General features: G+C 49.9%; 1 protein-coding gene across 3 annotated transcripts in view; it reads left to right on the top strand.

Annotated features, from left to right (window-relative positions):
- The window catches only part of LRRC8D (leucine rich repeat containing 8 VRAC subunit D), a 41,380-nt gene that overhangs the window by 1,631 nt on the left and 26,462 nt on the right, over window positions 1-13,287 (top strand). Inside the window, exon 1 of one of the 3 annotated variants that reach the window (XM_075615575.1) lies at window positions 794-996. The exons of the other annotated variants lie outside the window; for them this stretch is intronic. The gene's annotated coding sequence lies outside the window, so the exon portion shown is untranslated. Of the gene's footprint in view, window positions 1-793; window positions 997-13,287 lie in introns of those variants that run through there. 3 annotated transcript variants of the gene reach the window in all.

Below are 13,287 nucleotides of genomic sequence, written 5' to 3'. Positions count from 1 at the left end.
TCATGTGATGTGAGTGTTATACTGAAGCTGATCCCACTGCAGGGTGGTGTTTATCAAATGAGACCTTCAGCCCCCTGTATAACTGGATTATAAAGGAATAAAACGGTATTCATTAACTAGAAATAAAACAGCTCCTGGGTTCTTAGCAATGAGCCCTGTTAATGGGTCTGTGATATATATATATATATTGCAGAATAAATTAGTTCTTCAGTATTAGGTGATACCTTTTTTATTGGACTAACAATTTATGTCATAGGACAAGCTTTCGAGAGTTCTCCTCTCTTCTTCAGGTCAAGCAATACTGATATATATATATATTTATGTATATGTATATGTACACACACACACACACACACACACACACACACACACACACACACACACACACACACACACACACACACACACACACACACACACACACACACACACACACACACACACACACACTTTTACTAGCTGTTAAAATAGTTAAATAGTAATAGAGTTGGTTACTCTCATGGTAATGTTTCCTCTGGTTTTTATAAGGGTGGGTTAGTGTTCTCCTAACTTTTCCGCCCTGCACTTGAGGGTCCCTGTCCTGCTTCAGGTACTGCAATATTTCCCCTTTCTGTAGGAAAATGGTTACTAGAACAAACGTGCATGCCGCCAGTTACTACATTACTCTGGTATTTGATAATTACAGACTGTTTATGAGCGGGTTACTGAATAGCTGCTCAGACATCTCAATGTTTTTGTTTAAACCCTTTGATCACGGAGGGGCTTGCATTGCTTTGCTATACTTGGCAGCTCCCCCCCCCCACCATAGCAGCACTGGGGCAATCAATTTCTTGTGCCCCTGAGGGAGGGTCAGTTTTGGTCATGAAAGATTCACCACTGGATGGATGCCTGAAGGAGACGCCTCTGCTAACTTTTGGTGCATTTTTTTGCTGGTGTTTTGTGATGGTAAAAGACACGGATACAGAGGCCTTTCTGAGTAATTGTCACGTTTGCCCAGTAAGTAAAACCTGCAAATAATCCTTAGTTTTTCGCAAAAAACAATCTGGTAACTTTAACTTATGTCATGACAATCGCATTGTTGGGGTTGGCAGATTTTAATGTATTTTCAGTATAAGCAACCAGTCTGATTTGTGAGGCTAAAATCATTAACTCTTTTGCTGCTTTGGAAGGCTGCAAACAGTAGGAATTCAAGCTGCAGATACAAAGCATAAAAACAGGAACTTCCAATGGTGTATGTCACCCCAGTACCCTTCTAATAGGACATGAAGCTATAGGACGAGGTCTTTCTCTCCCCATAACAAAGCAGTAAAAGACCCCTTTATTACGAAGATGTGGGAATGTGGGTAATAACGACATGCTTTTTATTACGTTCCCATCTGGTGCCCAAGACTCAGTTAATATTTTATCATTTCATTATTCTTTTGTATTAACTTTCACTTGTTTTGTAATTCTAAGGCATTGTTTATCAAAGTGAAATCAGGTTTTATATCCATTATAAAACATGGCCACGGATTCGGATTAAGTAGAATTAGACAAATATTTCTTGCAGGAATTTGAAGCTTTTTCACGCCAGAGTTAAAATCTGGACTTTTACGTGCTAGGCCTCTGTACCCCTAAAAGCTGAATACTGTTTAGTCAGTGAGGCAGCAAATAATGTTGTGGTTTTTTTTATAGGATTTCTAGCTGTACATACTTGATGTTTTTCCCAGGTGTTAATCATTATATGCCATGACTTTGCTTCCAGTGATATGTCACATGTACTAGTAATGTGTTTTTAAGACACAATCGCTGATCCTACTTTTTTTTGTTAATATAACCTTGCTTTGTATGTAAACCTGTGTATGCAGTAACTTACATTGTATTTTTTTAATGTAGTCACGCAGACTCGCTTGCAATATTTAATTTTAGGGAGACTTGCATACACTTTTGAGAGGAAAACAAATTGGCTGCCATTTCCATGCAAAATGAAGGTTTTGCTACCAGTTTATTTGATGAGTTCTAAGGCTTTGTCCCCGCTGGCGCTGAGCGCGCTCATGCTTGGAGAGCTCTCCAAGCATGAGCGCTGGGTGTCCTTAACATTTTCGCAAGCGCTCGCGGGGGGATGACGCTGCAGGGGAAGCTGAAGCGCTCGCGGGGGGTGACGCTGCAGGGGAAGCTGAAGCGCTCGCGGGGGTGACGCTGCAGGGGAAGCTGAGCGCGCTAGAAAGTCTAAAAATTTGTTTATCTAAGCGCCGTGTGCCTGCGCATCGCGTAAGCAGGGACGTGTGTGTGTGTGTGTGTGTGTATGCACACACACACGTCGCCAAGCGCATGCAAGCTCAGCGCTAGCGGGGACGCAGCCTTAGGAGAAACCTCTGGTAATAAATTATAGTGCTAAATATGTTTGTGTCTTTCTCAAGCCTTCAGAGGGATGCGCCCCATCAAACTGTTTTGGGTATTCTTATGCACGTTGCGCTGAACCTGAACGCATGATAATACAATCATTAGAATATAGTTGTTGAGATGATCAGATAAATAGTAGACACTACTTGTGATGTGCTAAAGAAGCTACAGTACATATTATGCCTTAGGCTGCGCTTATAGTGCCTTGCGACAGCGACGCGACGTCGCTCAGAAACAAATACATGGACTCCGTCGCAAGCGCTTATAGTAAGCACGACCGCGACGGAGTGACCAACAATTTTGAAGCCGGGTAAATTGTATTTTTTTTAGATAGTCACCACATGTGACTGTCTCTAAACCAAATTGCGCGGCCCGCCCCTTTTAGTGACGTTACTGGCCTTGTTGCCAGCGACGTCGCTAAAAATCAAATTCAACTTTCGCCAGTGGCGACGGGTGATGTCATCGGTTGCGTCGCCAACGCTATAAGCGAGGTCTTATTGTGGGGTTTAGTTATCGGAAGCAATTGTCAGGGTTGGTTCAACAGGGGTGTCCTGTGGCCGCCGCTCCTAGTCCTGTGGGACATTTAAAGATGGTGCGGCGGGCAGCCGAGGTCCATTTTCGGAGCGGCGAATTGTGCAGTGGCTACCTGCCCGGCAGTGCATTATAGCGGGGGGCTACCTGCCCGGCAGTGCATTGTAGCGGGGGGCTACCTGCCCGGCAGTGCATTGTAGCGGGGGGCTACCTGCCCGGCAGTGCATTATAGCGGGGGGCTACCTGCCCGGCAGTGCATTGTAGCGGGGGGCTACCTGCCCGGCAGTGCATTGTAGCGGGGGGCTACCTGCCCGGCAGTGCATTGTAGCGGGGGGCTACCTGCCCGGCAGTGCATTATAGCGGGGGGCTACCTGCCCGGCAGTGCATTGTAGCGGGGGGCTACCTGCCTGGCAGTGCATTGTAGCGGGGGGCTACCTGCCCGGCAGTGCATTATAGCGGGGGGCTACCTGCCCGGCAGTGCATTGTAGCGGGGGGCTACCTGCCTGGCAGTGCATTATAGCGGGGGGCTACCTGCCCGGCCGTGCATTGTAGCGGGGGGCTACCTGCCCGGCAGTGCATTGTAGCGGGGGGCTACCCGCCCGGCCGTGCATTGTAGCGGGGGGCTACCTGCCCGGCCGTGCATTGTAGCGGGGGGCTACCTGCCCGGCAGTGCATTGTAGCGGGGGGCTACCCGCCCGGCCGTGCATTGTAGCGGGGGGCTGCCCGCCCGGCCGTGCATTGTAGCGGGGGGCTACCCGCCCGGCAGTGCATTGTAGCGGGGGGCTACCTGCCCGGCCGTGCATTGTAGCGGGGGACTACCTGCCCGGCCGTGCATTGTAGCGGGGGGCTACCCGCCCGGCCGTGCATTGTAGCGGGGGATACCCGCCCGGCCGTGCATTGTAGCGGGGGGCTACCTGCCCGGCAGTGCATTGTAGCGGGGGGCTACCTGCCTGGCAGTGCATTGTAGCGGGGGGCTACCTGGCAGTGCATTGTAGCGGGGGGCTACCTGCCCGGCCGTGCATTGTAGCGGGGGGCTACCTGCCTGGCAGTGCATTGTAGCGGGGGGCTACCTGCCCGGCCGTGCATTGTAGCGGGGGGCTACCTGCCCGGCAGTGCATTGTAGCGGGGGGCTACCTGCCCGGCAGTGCATTGTAGCGGGGGGCTACCTGCCCGGCCGTGCATTGTAGCGGGGGGCTACCTGCCCGGCAGTGCATTGTAGCGGGGGGCTACCTGCCCGGCCGTGCATTGTAGCGGGGGGCTACCTGCCCGGCAGTGCATTGTAGCGGGGGGCTACCTGCCCGGCAGTGCATTGTAGCGGGGGGCTACCTGCCCGGCAGTGCATTATAGCGGGGGGCTACCTGCCCGGCCGTGCATTGTAGCGGGGGGCTACCTGCCCGGCATTGCATTGTAGCGGGGGGCTACCTGCCCGGACAGTGCATTGTAGTGGGGGGCTACCTGCCCGGCAGTGCATTGTAGCGGGGGGCTACCTGCCCGGCAGTGCATTGTAGCGGGGGGCTACCTGCCCGGCCGTGCATTGTAGCGGGGGGCTACCTGCCCGGCCGTGCATTGTAGCGGGGGGCTACCCGCCCGGCAGTGCATTGTAGCGGGGGGCTACCCGCCCGGCAGTGCATTGTAGCGGGGGGCTACCCTCCCGGTCGTGCATTGTAGCGGGGGGCTACCTGCCCGGCAGTGCATTGTAGCGGGGGGCTACCCGCCCGGCAGTGCATTGTAGCGGGGGGCTACCTGCCCGGCAGTGCATTATAGCGGGGGGCTACCTGCCTGGCAGTGCATTGTAGCGGGGGGCTACCTGCCCGGCAGTGCATTGAAGCGGGGGGCTACCTGCCCGGCATTGCATTGTAGCGGGGGGCTACCTGCCCGGCATTGCATTGTAGCGGGGGGCTACCCGCCCGGCAGTGCATTGTAGCGGGGGGCTACCTGCCCGGCCGTGCATTGTAGCGGGGGGCTACCCGCCCGGCATTGCATTGTAGCGGGGGGCTACCTGCCCGGCAGTGCATTGTAGCGGGGGGCTACCTGCCCGGTCGTGCATTGTAGCGGGGGGCTACCTGCCCGGCAGTGCATTGTAGCGGGGGGCTACCTGCCCGGCCGTGCATTGTAGCGGGGGGCTACCTGCCCGGCAGTGCATTATAGCGGGGGGCTACCTGCCCGGCAGTGCATTGTAGCGGGGGGCTACCTGGCCGTGCATTATAGCGGGGGGCTACCTGCCCGGCAGTGCATTGTAGCGGGGGACTACCCGCCCGGCATTGCATTGTAGCGGGGGGCTGCCCGGCAGTGCATTGTAGCGGGGGACTACCTGCCCGGCAGTGCATTGTAGCGGGGGGCTACCTGCCCGGCAGTGCATTGTAGCGGGGGGCTACCCGCCCGGCAGTGCATTGTAGCGGGGGGCTACCCGCCCGGCAGTGCATTGTAGCGGGGGGCTACCTGCCCGGAAGTGCATTGTAGCGGGGGGCTACCTGCCCGGCCGTGCATTGTAGCGGGGGGCTACCTGCCCGGAAGTGCATTGTAGCGGGGGGCTACCTGCCCGGCCGTGCATTGTAGCGGGGGGCTACCTGCCCGGAAGTGCATTGTAGCGGGGGGCTACCTGCCTGGCAGTGCATTGTAGCGGGGGGCTACCCGCCCGGCCGTGCATTGTAGCGGGGGGCTACCTGCCCGGCAGTGCATTGTAGCGGGGGGCTACCTGCCCGGCCGTGCATTGTAGCGGGGGACTACCTGCCTGGCCGTGCATTGTAGCGGGGGGCTACCCGCCCGGCAGTGCATTGTAGCGGGGGGCTACCTGCCCGGCAGTGCATTGTAGCGGGGGGCTACCTGCCCGGCAGTGCATTGTAGCGGGGGGCTACCTGCCCGGCCGTGCATTGTAGCGGGGGACTACCTGCCCGGCCGTGCATTGTAGCGGGGGGCTACCCGCCCGGCAGTGCATTGTAGCGGGGGGCTACCCGCCCGGCCGTGCATTGTAGCGGGGGGCTACCTGCCCAGCAGTGCATTGTAGCGGGGGGCTACCCGCCCGGCAGTGCATTGTAGCGGGGGGCTACCCGCCCGGCAGTGCATTGTAGCGGGGGGCTACCCGCCCGGCAGTGCATTGTAGCGGGGGGCTACCCGCCCGGCAGTGCATTGTAGCGGGGGGCTACCCGCCCGGCAGTGCATTGTAGCGGGGGGCTACCCGCCCGGCAGTGCATTGTAGCGGGGGGCTACCCGCCCGGCAGTGCATTGTAGCGGGGGGCTACCTGCCCGGCAGTGCATTGTAGCGGGGGGCTGCCCGGCAGTGCATTGTAGCGGGGGGCCACCTGGCAGTGCATTGTAGCGGGGGGCTACCCGCCCGGCAGTGCATTGTAGCGGGGGGCTACCTGCCCGGCAGTGCATTGTAGCGGGGGGCTACCTGCCCGGCAGTGCATTGTAGCGGGGGGCTACCTGCCCGGCAGTGCATTGTAGCGGGGGGCTACCTGCCCGGCCGTGCATTGTAGCGGGGGGCCACCTGCCCGGCCGTGCATTGTTCTTTAAACCATTACACACACTGCTTGCACACATTTGGGTTATATATACAGTTAACTTGGCATTTTCTAAATTGTCAGGACATAACTCGTTTTACACTTGAAATATGTTTAGTCCATATTAGTATTGCATTTGTATGCAATGTGCTGATTTACCTCTTTATTCTAAGAGCATAAAAAAAGTGTGTTTCTGTGTGTGTGTTTCTGTGTGTGTGTTTCTGTGTGTGTTTCTGTGTGTGTGTGTGTGTGTGTGTGTGTTTCTGTGTGTGTGTGTTTCTGTGTGTGTGTGTGTTTCTGTGTGTGTGTGTGTTTCTGTGTTTCTGTGTGTGTGTGTGTGTGTGTGTGTGTGTTTCTGTGTGTGTGTGTGTGTGTGTGTGTGTGTGTGTTTCTGAGCACATTAGAAAAACTGTCCTGTGTGCCAGAAAGTACTACTTCGCTCCTCTCTGAATGCAAAACAGTCAGCCTGGCTATATGATTCAACATCTGCCGTGCCCAATCTACCTGCCCACTCCCCCTTACTTGGCATGCTTCTACGGAAGTTGGCAGGAAAGAGGCTACGTTACTTTTGCAAGTAGTACTTTCACCCTGCCAACCTGCCCGATTAGTGTCACAGTTCTTGTGTTCTGTTAGCTGCGGTATAACCGTCCTATACATTTGATTGATCGACTCATTCTATCTTGTGTCACATTAAGGCGTGCGTATCGCTCTCCCGGATGTAACAGAACAAGAAAATTGCATCAGGAAAAAAATGCCAACAAGCGCAATTGTTTATTTAAAACCTGTTTTACCAAACCTGCTATCTTCCAACATGACCCCTTACCATGCGCTGCCAGAGCTTTGCTTAGAGCTTGTTTCTCAGGGGGAGGACTAAAAACCTATTGAGCATTTCTTAAATTATGACAGTTGTTATTGTATTGTTGTTATTGTATCTCTAGGTGTTAGCAGCAGTTCCCCTGATCATATTTTATTGGGGGGGGGGGTCCAGGGGTCCACCCCAGGAACTTCAGCTCCAAGCACCCCATGATTCCAAACATTTTTTCCTGCAAAAAGAGCTTGTCCCCTCCAGAGAAAACAAAACAGCGCTTTTAATCTCCTTTTGTTATATGGACCAATAGGAAGCTAGGACTTTGCGGGGGATTAAAGTACCAGTACTTTTACCGCAATATCTCTCGCGATCCGGAGGGCTGAAATGAAGGCGTTCAGGTCCGGCACATGCTTTCTATCCTAGGGGGAAGAGGCAAAACTGCTGATATTAATGTAACTGCCCGTTCTCTGTATCACTTCCTTTCAGAAAAGGGTTGTTTGTTCTTCACCAAAACTGGCGCTCTGTAGAAGAGATTTAATGAAGGCCTTTTAGATTCATGAACGGTTATCTATTGCAAAAACAGCACTAGATGTAATTCCCATTCTTGCAATGGGATTCTGTTTTTCTTTCTGCATTCCTAGCTCGCACCTGGACACGTTCCCTGCATTACTCTTACCTGTATGTACATAGCAGAACGTGATTTGGTCGCAGCACTGCGTGTTTACACATTCCTTGTCAGGTTTATGTTGGAATGTTTGCTGGACTGCGAAAAATAACTTGTAAATTTGTATACGAGGATTTACTTTGTAGTATTTAGCCTGTATAGATACAATATGCCATGTCTCAAGTAGTTATCCATAGGGGCCAGGTCAGAAACTATTTGAGTAGAAGGGCCATGCAATGTTAAATATGCTTTAAAAGTCTTATTTATTATACATCAACATTTTATTAGCATTGATTATCTGTGCCCCCCCAATAATGTTCTTTACTTTTCCTGCTGTGGCCTATTCACATATTTGAGTGTCAAATCCTAAATAATGAAATGTATTACTGCGAGGACAATTAAAGGTGCAAAAAAACTGGATTGAACAGTGTATTTTACCTAAATAATTTAATTGCACTGGCCTATTAAAGCTGCAGTTCAGTCAATATCCTGCATGTTTGTTTTTTTTAATAAATCAGTTCTGTAGTAAGAAAAAATACTTTTAGCATTTTCTGTTTTTAAAAAAACAACTTTGAAAGACCAATTTTCTTGTATTCTATTTTAACAGCCATTTGCTAAGGCACTGCCCCTTCATGTCCTGTCACAAGCCCTGGCACACCCCTTTGTCAGCCCTGCCCTCCCTCTAGCACTTGTCAGTGCAGCAGTGCTCATGAATATTCATGAGCTTCCACTGCCAGTCAAGCAGATTATAAACAAATGCCAGCTTTTAATATGTCACCAAATTTCGACCTATCAATACATGGAGAACGAATTGACCTGCAGCTATACTGTTCTTTAGGTAATTAGAGATTGCACACATGAAACTATTGAAGTAAAAAAATAAATGTAAAAAAAAAAAAAAAAAAACTGAACTGCAGCTTTAAACATACAACTAGGCCGAGTTAATTTTTTACTTCAAGCTGCAATATATTCTATAAATGTCATTTAAAAAAAAAAAAATCTGTCCTGAAGCAGTAGCGCCAAAGCTCAGGATGGGCGAGGGGTAGATACACTGTGAAAACTGGAGAGACAATATGGCTACTCGTGGTCCTGCAGCCAATAGAAAAGCTGACACATCATCGGGAGAGCATGTGCTGGCTTTCTGTTGGCGGCCATGTTTGTACTCCCCCACAATGTTCATAGCGCGTTTTATTAAAAAAAAAAAAAAAAAAAAAAAAAACTTTGTCAAAACCAGCACAAAAAAAATGCTAATATCTCCCAAACCAGGGTGGGACCCAGTGATCTCCGGGAACTCCTTGGCTCGGGTAAAAGGAAGATATGAAAGTCCCGGGCAAGGTTTCTGTTTTAGGCTGAGTCCCCGCTGGTGCTGAGCGCCGGGTGTCCTGCATCATTTACGCATGCGCGCGGGAGGGGGGTCATTGCGGGTAGTTGAGCACGCTGGGAAGTTGGATTTTAGATTTTTGTTTACCCGAGCGCGGGTGAGGCTTGCGAGCGCGCGCTCAGCATGAGCGGGTACTTGCATATATCTATATATGTAAATAACCGCCGCAAGCGCTGCCCGCTCAGCGCTAGCGGGGACGCAGCCTTAAGCAGGATTGACGTTTAAATATGCAGCAGGTGCTACCGTCTAGCAATGGGAATTATGCGCTGCTCACAACACATGGCCTGGAGGGTCAGCCATACAAGGGTTCCCGTTATTGGTTGGTCTGGAACATTATGGCCATTAAATATAATTTCATACAATGCCCATTTTGTCCAATGCTTGTTCCAGGAGACCTGATGCACAGCCCTTTTGTAAACTGATGTCCCTGTTTGCTTTGTTACTCGCTGTTGGGGGTCAGCTGTAACCCCGGCCTCCACTCTCCATACAAACATGACTGTAGGGAAAAGATTACTCAAACTATAACAGCCGGACGCCCTCATCCCAGGGCCCTGTGGCAATGATGAGCTTTTGTCTGGAGCAGCAGAAATCCAGGAAACGAGGACTTGCTACACAGAGCTACCATCGTCTATACAGAAGAATGAATAGCTCAGCAGGGAATGTTACTTTTGTTAATAGCATCAGCCCAATTCTTGCATTAGAAAGAGAACCATTTTCCTGCTTCATGGGTAATTAAAATTACATTTGTAAAATATTGTGACAGTGTGCGCCCTTTCCCCCTGTTTAACCCATTGTATTCACTATCAGGTGCGCATCTTTGTGTTTTTTAACCCTTTTATGGCCATGCCAAGTGTTGGAATAGAAAAGGTTTAGGGAGGGGAAGTCTACATCAAAATCATGTACAGCCTCACTACAAGGAACTGCGGCCCAGATCTATTAACAAGGTGCTGAGCCCTCATTTTTGTGAAGGCCTTAGGGCTTTGTGAGGTAGTGAAGAGGTTAAACTCTCGCTGTTCCAGGCATAGGAGCCCACATGCAGGTCTGCTAGAGCAGGGGTGCACAAACCCCGCCTGCTCCCTCCCCTCCCCCTCCTTACCTTTTTGCTGCGTCAAATGACGCAGCGGGGTCGTGTCACTTCACATTAACCGAGGCGTCATTTGACATCACTTTACCATGGCAACCATGACTTTACATGACCCTGCGGCGTTGCCATGGTCACGCACCTTGAAGCTGGCTGGATCTCGGTAAGTAGAGGTTGCAGACGCCTCACGCGATCCCCTGGCATTTAATTTAAATGCCTCGGAAGCGTGCGAGACCTCTGCAACCGCCCGCAACCCCCCCCGTTTGCGCACCATGCACAGCGGTGCGCAAGTTAACGCCTTTCATGGTCCAGTCCTCGTTGCTCAACATGTATATTTTTATTATTTTGTTGATTTTAAAGCTTTTATTTTGATACCTGTCAAGTGAATTCTTTCAAATAAAATAGCTTCAAATTGGACCTTATTTTCATGGCTTTCGTAGCGCTTACCTCTCCGTAGACATTATTCATATTACTGTAACTACACCTTCAGGTCTTGGTACTGAATGGAAGGTGTGAGGCATCACACATTGGGAACCTAGAAAGAGTGCTCCATGGTGTGAGTTTTGGTGGCAGCGTTTTACATACGTGCTGATCCGCACGTGGAGTGTAACGTGGTATGCTGTTCTCCTCATTTGTGTTTTAAAACATGCAGTATATTTTAATTGGCTAAATGACTAGCTGTTTAAATTGGATGATGGCCGTCTTATTGTGTCGTCTTTGTTATAAAGGTCTCGTGACAAGTGGATTTATATGAAACTGGGATATACACACAGGGTATTTGTTTTCCATGTATTGTGATACAGCTGGAGGTGTCTGAATTAGAGTAAATTGCCGTGGAAGGGCAGAAACCTAAACGGCAAAACGTGTGCATTAAATAAACGCATGCAGGATAAGAATGTATTTATTGTGACCTGATGCACAAGGAAGCAGGGCAGTATAGTTACCCCTCTGTACTGTAATTACTACTGGATTAAACCGGCAAAAACCAGCAGTCACAGTAACTGCTGACGACGAATTTCATTCCTTCGTTCTCTCCCATCTGTTTGTGGGGGTGGTTCCTATAAGCCGAGGACAAGGTTCCGATACTGCCACAGAAGACCAACATGCGGGCTGAATTGGGACATCAGGTTTCCTGCTTATACATACACCAGTGTCCACATTCATGTCAAGGGGGAAGCTTTATAAAAATAAAAGCAGGCCTATGCGACAGACACAAGAAGGCGTTACTTCTACTGTCTCACTGTACATGATCCATATAACATGCATGTGTGCAGGTCGCTTATCAGTACGAATAAAACATGAAGTGACCTTGTTTGCTTGAATTGGATGTTGGCTCCGGAGCCTCAGCTCGCCGCATCCTGTTTCTGTGATTCATCTCATCACAGATGGGACGCGCCTTCCCTGTGAAACGGTCACATCGCAGAATTTATCTGAAAGGTCAGGTCCCACTTGGCAAAGTATGTTGGCAATAAAATGAGAATTCAGCGATGTACAGTTTGTTCTACCATTTATAGCATTATTGAAGTGAAACTCCTTTGCTGGCACAAATTACCTTCATGGTGATGGAAGTAGAGTAACGGAAGGGATGTTACTGTGGGCAGAAGAGGCCGTTGGCACGCGCCACTGTGGGGGCAAAGAGGCCGCGGCTCTGCACGCATGCGCAGCAGCAACCCCAACGGAGAACACACGTGCACACAACTGAAGAACAGTCAGGATTGGAGGCTAACTCGGTCATCGAGTCGTGCCGTCAAATGAAGGCGTTTGCCAGAGAACTGTTGCCAATCTCACCAAATCCCGAAGAGAGCTTCACAGATGTAAGGTGAATGGCATCCCTATGATTTCTAATGTGGATATGATGGACGTTCGGGGAAACCCCCTGTAGGTATATACACGTTTTGGTCTCACGCTTGTTAGTTTACACACAGACTACTGGGTGTTTACTGTTGGTGAAAGGTTTCTCTTCTACAGTTAGTCAGTGCACATGTGGTGGGTCTCTACACATGTACAGTAAACCACTGATATAACGACACATTTGGCTCTATATGAACTCATTGGCCAAGTCTTTATTTGTAGTACTTATTGGAGTAGCAGTGTTTTTACAACATATTTGCAGTAATGGTAAATGCTGATGAGCAGACACTCCTTTAGATCATGCTGCCCTGTCTTTGGCACCTTGTTTTGCACACAAATGGTTACAAGCTCCAGGTAACGAGATATGGCGCAGTGCAGGTAACGGTGTAGAACAGAGGTGTCCGCGACCAGATGTCCTATTCTGCGCAGATAATGCCAGCAGGATTTGTGGGGAACGTTTTCACGTAACAGAAATGTTAAATCCTCTCCTGCTTTGGGGCTCTGCTCTCTGCAAATTATTTTAGGAAGAAAAATGATCACGGACCTTACGGAGCAAAATTGTTACGTGGTTAAAAATTCTCAGTATAGAGGAGTCTGTTGTGAAACTTCAACACTAAGAATTCTAATACTAAACACGAGGCACAGAGGAGTGCATCGGGGTTAGTTTAATGCAGCCATGTATTATGCTACATATATTTTACTAACCTGTGCTGTTACCGTACAGCAGATTTTAGTGTAAATAGTTATTTTTCTATCCTCTTAATACAGTTTTTTTTTGTTTTTTTTTACATTTTGTATTACATTAAACATTTTATTTACCTGTGGAATTGTTTTAAATAACGATATAGCTCGCCAGTTTGGAACGCAGGAGCAGCAGCAACCCCAACGGAGACCGCACACACTCACGGAGAGACACAGACGCGCGGGCGCGCACAATTCAGTTACTATAAATATAGAAGAGCAAATAGCTAAAACGGGGTGTTGGGAGGGTGCCGAGCACGCGCGTTCTTCTTTGCCTTTTGTTACTGATGGTGATGTTTTTAATTAAAAATCAAAACACAATGACAAATACAAAATATAAGTTTCACT

This window comes from Ascaphus truei, chromosome 10 (genome assembly GCF_040206685.1).
Source record: "Ascaphus truei isolate aAscTru1 chromosome 10, aAscTru1.hap1, whole genome shotgun sequence".
NCBI lineage: Eukaryota > Metazoa > Chordata > Amphibia > Anura > Ascaphidae > Ascaphus > Ascaphus truei.
This window is presented reverse-complemented; position numbering and strand designations above follow the sequence as displayed.